Raw genomic sequence first — 12,919 nt, 5'->3', positions numbered from 1 at the left:
TGGTCTATCCGCGGAAGCGGGAAGCTATCCTTAGGGCACGCCTTGTTCAGGTCGGTATAGTCGGCGCACATCCTCCACTTTCCGCTCGCCTTTCGGACAAGTACAACATTTGCCAGCCACTCGGGGTAACTCACCTCCCTTATGAATCCTGCCTCCAAGAGTTTGTCTACCTCCTGGTCGACCACCCGGATCCGATCCGGGGCACAGTGTCTCTTCTTCTGCTTCACTGGCCGGTGGGTCGGGTCGACGTTGAGGGCGTGAGAAATGACCTCCGGGTCGATCCCAGGTACATCGGCCGCCGACCAGGCAAATACATCGGCATTGGCTCGGAGGAATTCCACCAACCGGGCCCGAGCTCCCGGGTCGAGATTGGCGCCGACCCGGACCACCCGGTCCCGGCGGCCTTCCTCGAGGGGAACTTCGACCACACCCTCGGTCGGCTCCCCCTGCCGCAAAGCCACCTCGTCTCTGGCATCAAGGGACTCGACGCTTAGGGCTTCTGCGGGCTTCTTCCCTTTGAGGGTCGCTAGGAAACATTGCCGTGCGGTCGGTTGGTCGCCTCGGACCTCCCCGATCCCGACCGCCGTGGGGAACCGCATGAGCAAGTGGTACGTAGAGAGCACCGCACGAAGGGCGTTCAGTCCGGGTCGTCCGAGGATAGCGTTGTAGGCCGAGGGAACACGGACGACCAAGAACCTGAGTCGCACCGTGGCTTCTGCGGGTGCGACGCCCGCAGTCACAGGCAGCTCAACGACACCTTCCGCCGGGACAGCGTCACCGGTGAATCCTATGAGGGGGGTGGATATTTTGTGCAACAATTGTCTGGACAAGCTCATCTTTTGGAAGGCCTCGTAAAACAAGATATCAGCTGAGCTTCCACTATCCATAAGAACACGCCTTACATCATAGTTTGCCATAGTGAGGGAGATCACCATGGCGTCATCGTGGGGGGTCTGAACCCCCTTTACATCCTCATCACAAAAGGTGATTACATTGCCGACCCTCTGCCTCTTTGCGACGGCCGCCCCCGACGCCTCCGCCGAGCCCCCTGCGCTCCTCACGGGCCGGGGGCAGCCCCCAGTGATAGTGTGGATCACGCCCGCAACGGGTCGATTCTGCTCCCGAGGCTCTGGAGGGGCCGGGTCGGCCGGACGCGAGTCTGCGGGGGGACGTCGGTCGCTCACATATCGACCGAGACGCCCCCGGCGGATGAGAGCCTCGATCTCGTCCCGAAGCTGGAAGCAGTCCTCCGTGTCGTGGCCGTGGTCTCGGTGGTACTCACAGTACGCCCGGGAGGGCCTCTTCCCAGGGATCCTCCGCATCTGTCTCGGGGCCGGGAGATCCTCCCGCCCCTTGATCTCCATAAGGATCTGGGCCCGGGGAGTCAGGAGAGGGGTGTACCGGTGAAAACGTCGGGGCGGAGAACGAGGGCGTGGGGCGCCGTGGTTCTTCGCCGGCGACGGGCTTCTGCGCCGACGCTGAGGCGTCGGGCTCCTCCTCTGGCGTGCCTCTTTCCGCCTTTTCTTCCCAAGCTTTTGAGGGATCTCGGCGGCCTCCTTGCTCCGGTGGGCGGCCGCCTCCTCGGCGTCCGCATACTGGTTCGCCCGGGACAACAGCTTTGGGAAGCTCCGCGGCAGGCGTTTGTCCAGGGAGAAGGTGAGTCTGCCCTTCCGGAAGCCACGCTTCAGGGCTGAAAGAGCTACCTCCTGACTCAGGTTCCGGACCTCCAGCATAGCCCTGTTGAAGCGGGTAAGATAATCCCGCAGGCTTTCTCCCTCGTTTTGCCGGACATCAAAGAGGGAGTCGGAGACCAGTCGCCGCCGGCTACTGACGGCGAAATGAGTGATGAAGAGGCGAGTGAACTGGTCGAAGGACCGGATTGAGTCAGCCTCCAGCCCGGCGAACCATGCCCTCGCCGGGCCATGGAGGGTTGCCGGAAAAGCCTTGCAGAGAAGGGAATCTGATGCTCCGTGGAGGAGCATAAGGGTTCTGAAACTCTCGACGTGATCCCGCGGGTCCGCCGCCCCGTCATAGGGCTCGATCGCCGGCATTTTGAATCCCGGCGGATTCGGGGTCCGCAGGATCCTCGAGGCGAGCGCCGGCTGGGAAGAGATCTCTAAGTCGGCGAAGGGATCTTTGGAATGGCCCTTCAAGACCTGGAGTTGTCGGTGGAGATCGTCCACCCGCCGGTCCAGGGAGCGCGACCGGTGGGTGGGAGACAAGGAGCGGCGAGAGGGGGACCGACTGGAGCGCGGGTTCCTCGAGGACTGGGGGGTCTGGGAACGCGCCCGGGCCCGCCTCTCGTACCCCGCGCAGCTCCGGTGGGAAGGTCCCGGCAGAATGGAGCGTGCTCGAGAATCCTCCTCGCGTCGGCGCTCCTCCCCATGAGAGAGGAAGGAGCGCGGGTTGAGGAGGACAGGCGAACGCTCAGGCAGCAGCGGCTCCTGAGCCCGCTGCGGCGCCCGGGACATCGCACCCTGCAGATTCTGCACCGCCTCCGCGAGGGTGCGAACCTGCTGGGCTAGCTGGTCGAACTGGGCGGCTTCGACCGTCTGAATGGGCGGGGGGGCGGTGGAGTGTTGCTGAGAGTGTGTTGGAGATGCAGCGGCCTCCCGGCCAGAGGCGCGAGAGGCCCCGCGACCGGAAGCATTGGAAGCTCCACGACCACCTCGCCGTGCCATTACGATCGCTCTGAGATCCGGGCCCTTCCTCTAGCGCCAACTGTTGCTGGGGGTCCAAACCGAGAACGATTGGCACAGCGGTGTGAACGGGGTTCCCTTTGAGTTGCTTTGGTTGCGCTCCGCCCTCCGCCGTGAAACCTGCAAGCAAGCCTCGCACCACCACCAGGGTAGTGGGGGCCCTCCGACGATCAAGTCAGGGGAGATCGAAGGAGAAGGAGAAGGAGAGGTAGCAGGTAAGATGATACTCTGGAAAATCTTTCTTACCCTCCCCCTTCCCCCCCCAGCCCCATATATATCAGGCTGGGGGGTTTTTCTGGGGATTGGTCATCGTGTGGCACGATGGGGTTGCCACTGACGTGGCCGTTACAGGGCGTCGTGGGGCAGCGCTGGGTACGGCCATGGCAGGGCGTAGTGGAGCTCCGCTTTGTACGGCTGTTACAGGGGATCGTGGGGCAGCGCCGGATTCGGCCGTTGCAGGGAGTAGTGGAGCAGGGGGCCGCGGCGTGCCTCAGGGGAACAGTCTGTTGTTGTCAAGAGATTGCCGACCCGAGGTCGGATTGCTGGATCAAGGGGCAGCCGACTCGGGGTCGGGCTGTGGAGCCGAAGATATCCGACCCGAGGTCGGATTGCTGGATCAAGGGGCAGCCGACTCGGGGTCGGGCTGCGGAGCCGAAGATATCCGACACGAGGTCGGATTGCTGGATCAAGGGGCAGCCGACTCGGGGTCGGGCTGCGGAGCCGAAGATATCCGACCCGAGGTCGGATTGCTGGATCAAGGGGCAGCCGTAGTCTTCCTGGGCGCGCGTGCCGGTCACGTGGGGCATGGTGGCTAAGTTCTCCCGTAACAGGAACTATTTTCATGATTAGGGTTTTAATAAATGATTAAAAACTTTCTTTTTCCCACATCTTATTCTTCTTCTTCCTCCTCCTCCCCTTCTCTTCTTCCTGCGACCCTAGAACCTCTTCTTCGTTCTCCCTCTCTTGTTCTTCCTTCTTCTCCTCTTTCCCCGCACTTGTGCTGCATCAGGAGCCTACCCTGAATGAAAATAATGTCAATGGGATTTGGAGCAACAAGACAAAATTAATGAACTTTAGCTTAAAATTGTTCGGAGAGCAAAAAAAATCACGAACAGGAGACTATGTAGTAAAGTAATTGAAAACCTCTGGATTACAAACTTGTATCATACTTTCACAAAAATTGTGCAAAATATGTTGAATATAATATACTAGACCAATTTACCAAAAGTACTATACATCATAGGAGTTCAATGATAGTACAGTTTGCATAGACGTATCGATCCCATGGAATATTAGCAATATTCACAAATAGATATACTGGATGAGGAGTCCCCCGTATCCATGAGTTTGACTTTGACGGGAAAAGCTGTTTGCCAAGCAAGCAATCAGTGGCCTTGGGAGTTGCTCGTGCTTCCCAGCGAGTGAGAGTAATGCTATAAATGGGTCAGGTTGACTTGTGGGGCTGGATCGGGTCCTAAAATTGGATCCATTTCATTTTTTGGGTCGGGTCTGGATTTACTGAATTCAAACCTGACCCAACCCATTTGAAATTTGGATAATTTTGGATTTTTAATTCTACAACCCGACCCGACTCGATTCTAATCTGTAAAATTATTTAGGTTCACGGGCGGCAGCCCATGAGGGTGCAAACACAAATTCTAAAACCATGGATGGGTTGACCCAAACCAGACCCCGACCCGAACCCGAAATGGATCCGAATTTCTTGGGTTGGGTCCAGGTTATACATTGACCCAACCGGACCCGAATGACCGTTGGGTCAAAAATTATAGTTGTGGACTGACCCGATCTTCTATCGCGTCGGATTTGGGCCCAAAATTAGGACTCGAATAAGGAATCAGATTGGGTCGGAGTCACTCATGACCTGATCCGACCCATTTGCACCCCTAAGTGAGAGAGGAGGATTTGCGTCGATATGTGTCGGAGGATAAGAAGATCTTAGATTTGGGTAGAAATAGGGAAACAGAGAGAGATGGAGGATTATGGATGACGAATGCAAGAGAGAGAGGCAGGAGGAAGAGGAAGCAGAGGGAGAGAAGTCGTCGGCTGAGGAGTCAGGAGAGAGGGAGGGGGATGGGATTGCTCGGGGTGAACAAGTTGAGAGAGGGAGGGGAGAAGGAGGGGGGAGAGCAATAAAAGGGAGAAGGGCTATTGGGGTAGGAAGTGGAGAGAGGTGGAGGAGGATGGCTGTGAAGATTCGAATTGGGCCCGTCCTAGGGCCCAACAAACTGAAGTCGGCAAGGAGTGCCGACTTCAGTTGGTTCACCGTGGTCATCCCCACGATGACCACGCCGGCCGAACGGCCAGCGAATCCCCCGCAAGCCCCCCTCTTCCCTCTTCCCCTCTCTCCTCTCTCTCTCTCTCTCTCTCTCTCTCCCCCTTTCTCTTTTCTCAGAGAGCCCATCCCCTCCTCTTCGTTTTTCCCTCTTTGTGAGAGGATCGCCGGAGCCTCGCCGCCGCTGGAGCCGCCAACGCCGCCGGGGATCCTTACGTCGACGACTAGAGGTGAGAAAGGCAACCTATTTATTGTTTTTTTTTGGGATTTAAGGGGAGAGAAATGAGGGATGGCAACTGGTTTTCATCCCCTGTTTTGGAATTTTTTTTTTTGATGGGTTTCGGCCGGCCGACGGTGGCCGGCCGGGGTCAATCCGGCCGAAATGAGTTCGGCCGGAGGTGGGCGAACGGGGGGCCGGGCTTCCCAACCCCGGTCCCTCTCTTTCCTTCCTTTCTTCCTCTCCTTCTTCTCTCCTTCTTCTCGTCCGGCGCCGCTTGTGACAGTGGCGTGGCCGACGGCGGCTGGCCGAGCGCCGCCGCCGAGGGCCGACCGGAACCACCAGCCACCCTCCTCCCTTCTCCTCCTCCTTCTTCTTCTTCTTCTTCTCTTCTTCTTCTTCTTCTTTATTCTTCCTGGGTTTTCCTTGCTTTGAAGTCCGTGCCTCATTTGTGAACCAGATCTTAATCCGGGTTTAAATTGAAAACCGGTTCTACCTATTCCATGAATGGGTTTTGTTATGGTCTGATCAGACCTGGTTTGGGTTGGGCTAGGGACCTGCTTTTGGGCTGAGTTGGGCCTGATTGGATCTGTGGGCTAGTTTGGGTTGGGCCCGAAATCTGATCTGGACCTGTTATTCGGTTTGGTTCAATTGGGCCTAATCTGTTTTGGGCCACAATTGACGTGGGTTTAAAGGATTCTGATTTTAGGGTATATGTTTGATCTTGGGGGCCCATTCTTGGATTTATGAACTTAGAAGTTTAAGGGGTTGAAATTAGTTTAAATTATGTTTCTTAATTAATTAAATAATTAATATTTATGTTTAATCAGGAGTTCGTGATATCTGTGGCAGGGATTTTTAAGCGAACCCAGGTAGGTGACCTATTGCTTTAAAGTAGAATTTTAACATGTACATTGCATATGTTGATGTTATGATTTATTATTGGCATTATATGTTAGAATTAGAATTAAGCATTTAATTTCATAAACTATTAAATTATTATGGGCATTATGTGTTAGAATTAGAAATTAATATTTAATTTCATAAACTGTTATGTACTGTACTATTGGGAGTTTGTTCATGACTTGAGTTGGAAAGTTGATTTGTTGATTTTTAAAATCCGCGTGACTATAGTCTAGGCCCCGCCAATGGGATGATACGTTGGCCCTGTCGACTTGTACTGAGGAACTAGTTCCGACACCGCGACCACCGGTGATAGAATAGTGGCGGCACATGGGTGCATTTTGCTCTTCGGAGCGGCTCAGTGGAGCGTGAGTTTGGCACCAGGGGGTGCGGCACAGTGGTGCGTTGGCTCAGTGGAGCGGTTCTTTGGAGAGTTGTATTGGCACTTCGGTGTAACCATGCCACTGGGTGATGTGGCCGTAGTCATGCGGTTGAGTTATTTTGAGTCTCGGATCGGGTTTACGGATTGTCGTGTGAATTTTTGGATTCATGAGTTTTAGCTGCTTTTTATATGCATCATGACATGTTATTTGATGACTTTATTGCATGATGTTGCCTACTGAGCTGTTAGCTCACTCCTACCATTTACATTTTTGCAGGTGATGATATATGATTATGGGGATTACGGGATAGAGTGATCATGATGTAATTAGCTAGTAGATATGGACTTTCTTTTGAATTATGTATATATGGACATTTGATATGAAAACTGGAATTTATCTTTAATTAGTTATTGATGGTTGATTAGATTTATCTGCCTTGCGTGCCTGCGGGGTTCGCCCTGCAGGTGCGCGGCGTCTGCTTGCGCCCCGGGCCCCCGGGTTCGGGGCGTGACAATGGCACCGGTGAATGCCGGAAGGGGGCGGCGGAATGATTCAGGGGTGGGAGGAAGGGTGTAGTGAGGTTCAGGGGGTTAACCACATGGATACCAGTTAATATGAAATTTTCAACTATAACCCTAGAAAGTCAATGGCTATGATTAATCATATTTTTAGAAAGAAAAAGGACCCATATTCCTTTTCCACTTTATTATAGGTAATAAATTTGTTCTATTAACTTACTCATCTAAAATAAATATCAATTTCTTACAGTGACACTCCTTTGCTCCACGTACACTACAAGAAACTTGGACATTAGCGACGCTTTTTTTGGCTATTAGCGACGCTTAAAAGCGTCGGTAAAAATCATCCCGCCGCTTTCCAAAGCGTCGGTAAAGCGTCGCCTATGCTACAGTGGAAAAAATATTTTCCGACGCTTTTAAAAGCGTCGCTAATTCCAATTTAGCGACGCTTTAAAGCGTCGCGAATTTCCGACGCTTTAAAGCGTCGCGAATTCCCATTTGCAAAAAAAATACCATTTGCGGTCTGCATCTTCTCCTCCTCCATTCAGAAATACAAACAACCTCCCTAATCAGAACCTTCATTCTATCCGTGCAGAGTGGTTGAGTTTGGCTATATAAACAGTTTTTTTTTTTCAGATCCGCCGATGTGGGACTAAAATGAGGTGATTTTTTGGCTTCCGACGACTCTTTTAACGACGCTTTTAAGCGTCGTTATTAACAACGCAAAAAAGCGTCGTTAAAAGTGACGTTAATTACATATTAACTTCGACGATGCTTTTAAGCGTCGTCATTAGCCGACGCTTTTAAAAAGCGTCGGCAAATGTTGACGGAAAAATTTTTTTGCCGACGCTTGGAATAAGCGTCGGCAAATAAGAGTCGGTAATGTTCTTTTTTGTGTAGTGGTAGTTTAAAAGTTCAAGGTGAGCCTTTTATTATCTCTCTCTCAAACAAGGCTGATTGATTTGACTAGGTGGTGCTTGGTTGTCAGCACAAGCAATACAAATGGCAGGTTACAATGTGAGAGGGGGAAAAATAATTTTGTAGCAGGAATAGTAAACCATAAAAAGCTTTGAAAAATACTGTGTTTCCAAGAAAAGCTTATTAATTATATAAAAAAGGGTGATAAGATATATATTGAAACTTTTAAAATAGGTGAACATGAATTTATCTACTTGGAGTATATTTCATGTTTGTATCTCCCACAAATGAAAAAGGAAAAAGAAAAAGGAAAAGAGTATCTATATGGATATTGACATGATTTTCTTTGTCTAAACTTATTATTTCAAGAGGGATGCCTTAACATCTAGACATATTTATAGTGGTTAGCATGTTTGTTTAGTTGAATTATAGATAAAATAAAATGACAGGTAATCCGGTCGAGGAGTTAAAAGGAATTCTTTCGACTTGCTTAACTCAAATCTCTTGAATAAAATAATAAATAATAATTTTTTTATAAAAAACTTTATTAACTACATAAAAAACGGCGATAAGATATATATTGAAAATTTCAAAAATAGATGAACATTAATTTATTAACTTCGACTATATTTCATGTTTGTATCTCTCACAAAGAAAAAAAAGAAAAAAAAAAGGAAAAAGAAAAGAATATCTATATGGAGGTTTATGCAATTTTCTCTATCTAAACTTGTTGTTTCATGGGGGATGCCTTAACATCTAGACATATTTATAGTGGTTAATATATTTGTTTAGTCTAATTATACATAAAAGAAAATGATAAGTGATCCAATCAAGAAGATGAAAGGAATTCTTTCAATTTGCTTAATTTGAATCTTTTGAATAAAAAAATAAATAACAAGTTTCTAAAAAGGTAGAGTTATAAATTATTTATTTTATTTTTTTTATGATTTATAAATTGTGACATATATCATGATGGAAAGTAGATTCTATGCTTATTGCTTTTAGTCTCTTTATTCCTATACTCGAAAGGTATGATATATACCCTTTATTTATAGGAGTGAAGTCCTCCTTATTTGAGTCGAATACTCTTTCTTGCTAAAAGAGAAGGTGCAAGTTCTTTCATCTCCTTTTATTTGATTCAAATTCCTCTTTTATAGGAGAGAATGAAAACTTCTCTCTTTTTTTGCTAGAAAAGTCCATCAAAAATGATGTTGGATTCTTTCTCCTAATTAAAACAAGATACAAATTATAAAAATATTAAAAATATTTTAAAAATTATCAAATTTATATATAAACTAGATCATGGCTTCTATATCAACTTTATGTTTAATCAAACCATCAAATTCTTTATGGATTAGAAATTATGGCTTTCTAAATTTTGGTACTCGATCAAGTCTTAAATACAGCATATCCTATTCCCAAAGCTAATCCAGACATGCTTAAACTGGTCAAAGTGATCCATGACAGATCAAATGATCCTCTTAGATCAACGAGTGATGTGATTTCTTAGAAATTTTCCCTGCACTCTTGACACATATATTGCTTCAAATATCTTCTTCCGACTTCCACGCATGACACGATCTACCATCCAATAATTTTAATAATAAATTTTTATTTATCCTAAGTAGTCTAAAAATGTTTATCATTTTATTGTGAAATCACATGATCTTATTTTTTCCCCCAAATAATAGAAACAGTAGGATAAATAAACATATGGAAGTACCAATGGATCGATCCTAGTAATACGTATACCAAAGTGAGCATGTCCCATGGTCATTGGGCCCAAATGGTAAATCCATTGTAGAATGGCAGCGTGGAAGCAAGAGTTCATCTTTCCATTCCTCTTAATGTTTCCTTAGTATCTAAAGGAGTTTAACAACAGATTCATGCAAACATAGAACCCCTCTTATGACCTCTTATTTCATGTACAAATAAAAATAATGCCGCTACCGTTGTCGGCGACCTACCTACTAGTGCGCCATTTGTCAGCGGACAGGCCAAAAAGATCAGATCACTCACCACTACAATCCGGGGCCCCATGCAAGCTTTCCCAGCCGACAAAGTCACCACCTTTTTTATTTGGAGTCACATTGGATGGGCTGTGTTTCTTCTTTGCATTATCTTTTATATGTTTGTGGTGTCATGGTGTTGCTTCATGGGCAAGAAGATCCCATGGTGACACCAACCTCACATACCAAAGTCATTTATAAACTGCTCGGCCATAAAACTAGGAAGACTACTTCAAATGTCACTGGAAACAAGTAACCCCCTCTCAGAGCCTCTTTTCAACTCCAGGGGCTGGTCCCATTACCAATCTTCACATGATTGCTGTGGCTTCTGGGCTCTGGTTACAATGTAGATATGTGCAGCAAAAACTGGCTTCATCCACAAACTTGTGTCCTTCGCAACTCTGAAAAGATGGCCTTTCATCTTTTCTACAGCTGTTCTTTTACCAGAGAAATTTGGAACTTCTTCCTCCAACAGCTTGGTTTTTCATTGGACCCCAACTCACTCCTTTCGTAGTGGGTTAACTCTGGTTATCCTATGGTTATCTGGTGGAGAAAGGAATGCAAGAATATTGATGTCTAGGGCATGATCATGGTATTGATTGCTAATTTGACCAAATTTAGTTTGGTGGAGTATGCCTCAGTGGCTCCATCCAGAACAGATCTTTGCTCTACTATTTTTATTTTTTTTTGTTCTACTAAAAAAAAAGACTTCCTTTAAGAGAATCCATTTTCTTTTAATATTTTTATTTTTAAAATAAAATTATTATGAGTGAAGGATTGAATTAATAGATGCCAACCACCATCAAATGACGTGACATAACCCAATCCTTTCTCCATCCGCATGAAGCCTGCTCAAAAAATTCCAACACTTCTACAGTAATTTTTAGGTATGGGTCATCATTCGCCATCGCTGCCATGCCGGCGATCACTCCGATATTGCGACAACAATCTTATCAAAAGAGTCTCCTACTCGTTTGCATTGATAAAAATAATCCAAAAAGCTAAGAACTAGGTAAAAGCCGAGCTGAACAATTTTGAGAAAAAGAGAAAGGATAAATATATCATTGCTCCTTTTGCGATCTTCATGCCAGTGGCTACTATGGCGTTGCCATTCATGGTCTTCTTCAACTTACAGTAGGATCTCCAAACACATAAAAAGTAGCAGCATAACAAATCCACATTCAAGAAATACTGATAGAATAATCCAAAACCTAGAACATGGAAATATCAGCAGAAGTGGCCAAAAGAAATAGACTGAAAACAAGGCTTAGCAAGAAGTCGAAATGATAACTTCTGCTTATGTGATATATAGATTCAGAAGAGAATGAAAACAACGAGGTAAAGATGGTATCCGGATCTTTGAGCATGTTGGGTCTTTAGTCCCATATATCATATTTAATGGTGTCGGATTGATCACTGGCATGCTGTCGATGGCGAATGGTGATCGTTAGGGCGGTGGGCTTCAGCTTTCTTCTTTGTCTCCCACACCCAAGTTCTGCTTGATTTCGTTTCATGTTTCATTTTCTTAACTAATATGAAGGGGAGAAAGAAATGGAGTTAAACCATAACTATCGACGGCCATGTCAGGTGTTAATCACTCTCAGCTGCAGGAAGGATCTCCCGTGCATGGCGATGCACTGAAGCCAGTACTGTAAGGAGAGATGCTTCACGGTTTCTTCTTTACACCTGCAAAGCAACAATGTTGGCCATTACCTCTAATGTGAAAAAGTTTATACAATCATCAACCATATAAATATCTTAATCTTCTGGGGATGTTTTTTTGTTTTTTCTTTTAATTCCATGAGTGATGTGTTATGGCGCAGAGCGCGCCCCTATCATTAAGAAAATGATAGAAGCTTTTAACTAGAAAAACTCCACTAGTGTCTGAACTTCCATTCTAAGTACAAATGATGAGTAGAATATAGAACTAGGCAAGCTGTTAATAACTCCCTAACCTTGCCATGTTCTCAATCAGAAATATATCTGCTGAATTCTTTTTTCTTGCAAACTACTCCCCATCTGACCAACACAAATGCTTATCTGGAATCCGCAGATCCCCTCTAGAGGAAATGTTCTAAAAAATTGATCCAATTTGGGAATGACTCCATCAGAGTAACAAGAATGACATGTAATAATTGGAGAGTGCCAAAAGAAGTGAATTCACAAATAGGAGTCTACCTCTTGCAGTTGCAGATAACCACCTTCCCTTCCATCTAGCCGGCCGCGTGTCTACTTTGTCCACAAATGGAGGCTAGTCCTCCCTTCTAGGGCTTCTATTTGGTAGGGGCAACCTGAGATACTTGATCACTAATTGCCCTTCTTTATAGTTTAGCAGACCTGCCGATTTGTTGATATTGGCATGTCTCTCCAGTCGGCACAAGAACATTTGTTGGAAAATTGATCATCAATTCTAATAGCCCCTTGTAAAAATGAAGTGTAACTTTAAAGCATTCTGATTGATTTTTCCATTGTGTTTAGAAGATTATTGTGATATTTGCATATTGCAAGTTCAACATTCTACATTGGATTGAACTAACTCCCAATTTGGACAGTTATTTGTGCATCCCATTAAACATTCCCTTTAGTAATGTTTTTTAAGGTCTAGAGAGGGTCAGTTATACACAGCCTGACCTCTATGTGCAGAGAGGAAGTTTTCATATTTTGAGCCCGTGGCTTGTAGATCATAATGGAGTAATTTTATCGTTGCATCAAGACTCTTCCTAATGACATGAATCATTTATATATAATATGGAACATCTGTAAATGACTAAAAGTTGCGACTACATGTAGTTCTGGTTACATTTAGGGATGGTTGCTTGTGAGTTCCTCAATGTAGTGTAAATTTGCCCAATTCATTTAATCAAAAAAAAAAAGGACAAATGCTTGCCAAATATGCTTGAAATTTTTGTTTACATGACCTTTAGTGATGGGCCTCATTCAAAGTGATTTTATGACTTGGCTGCTAGAAACATGAAAACA

At 46.2% G+C, this 12,919-nt stretch overlaps 1 long non-coding RNA gene across 1 annotated transcript; it reads right to left on the bottom strand.

The window, feature by feature from the left end:
- Window positions 1–11,092: 11,092 nt before the first annotated feature.
- On the bottom strand, window positions 11,093–12,334 carry LOC113461062. The gene is made up of 2 exons (XR_003383046.2): window positions 12,119–12,334; window positions 11,093–11,626 (listed from the first exon to the last, which is right to left on the bottom strand). It is a non-coding gene; the product is annotated as an uncharacterized LOC113461062 (long non-coding RNA).
- Window positions 12,335–12,919: the final 585 nt, after the last annotated feature.

Source organism: Phoenix dactylifera, chromosome 9 (genome assembly GCF_009389715.1).
Source record: "Phoenix dactylifera cultivar Barhee BC4 chromosome 9, palm_55x_up_171113_PBpolish2nd_filt_p, whole genome shotgun sequence".
In the NCBI taxonomy this organism is placed as follows: Eukaryota; Viridiplantae; Streptophyta; class Magnoliopsida; order Arecales; family Arecaceae; genus Phoenix; species Phoenix dactylifera.
The sequence above is the reverse complement of the archived record's forward strand: the minus strand, read 5'-3'. Positions and strand labels throughout refer to the sequence as shown.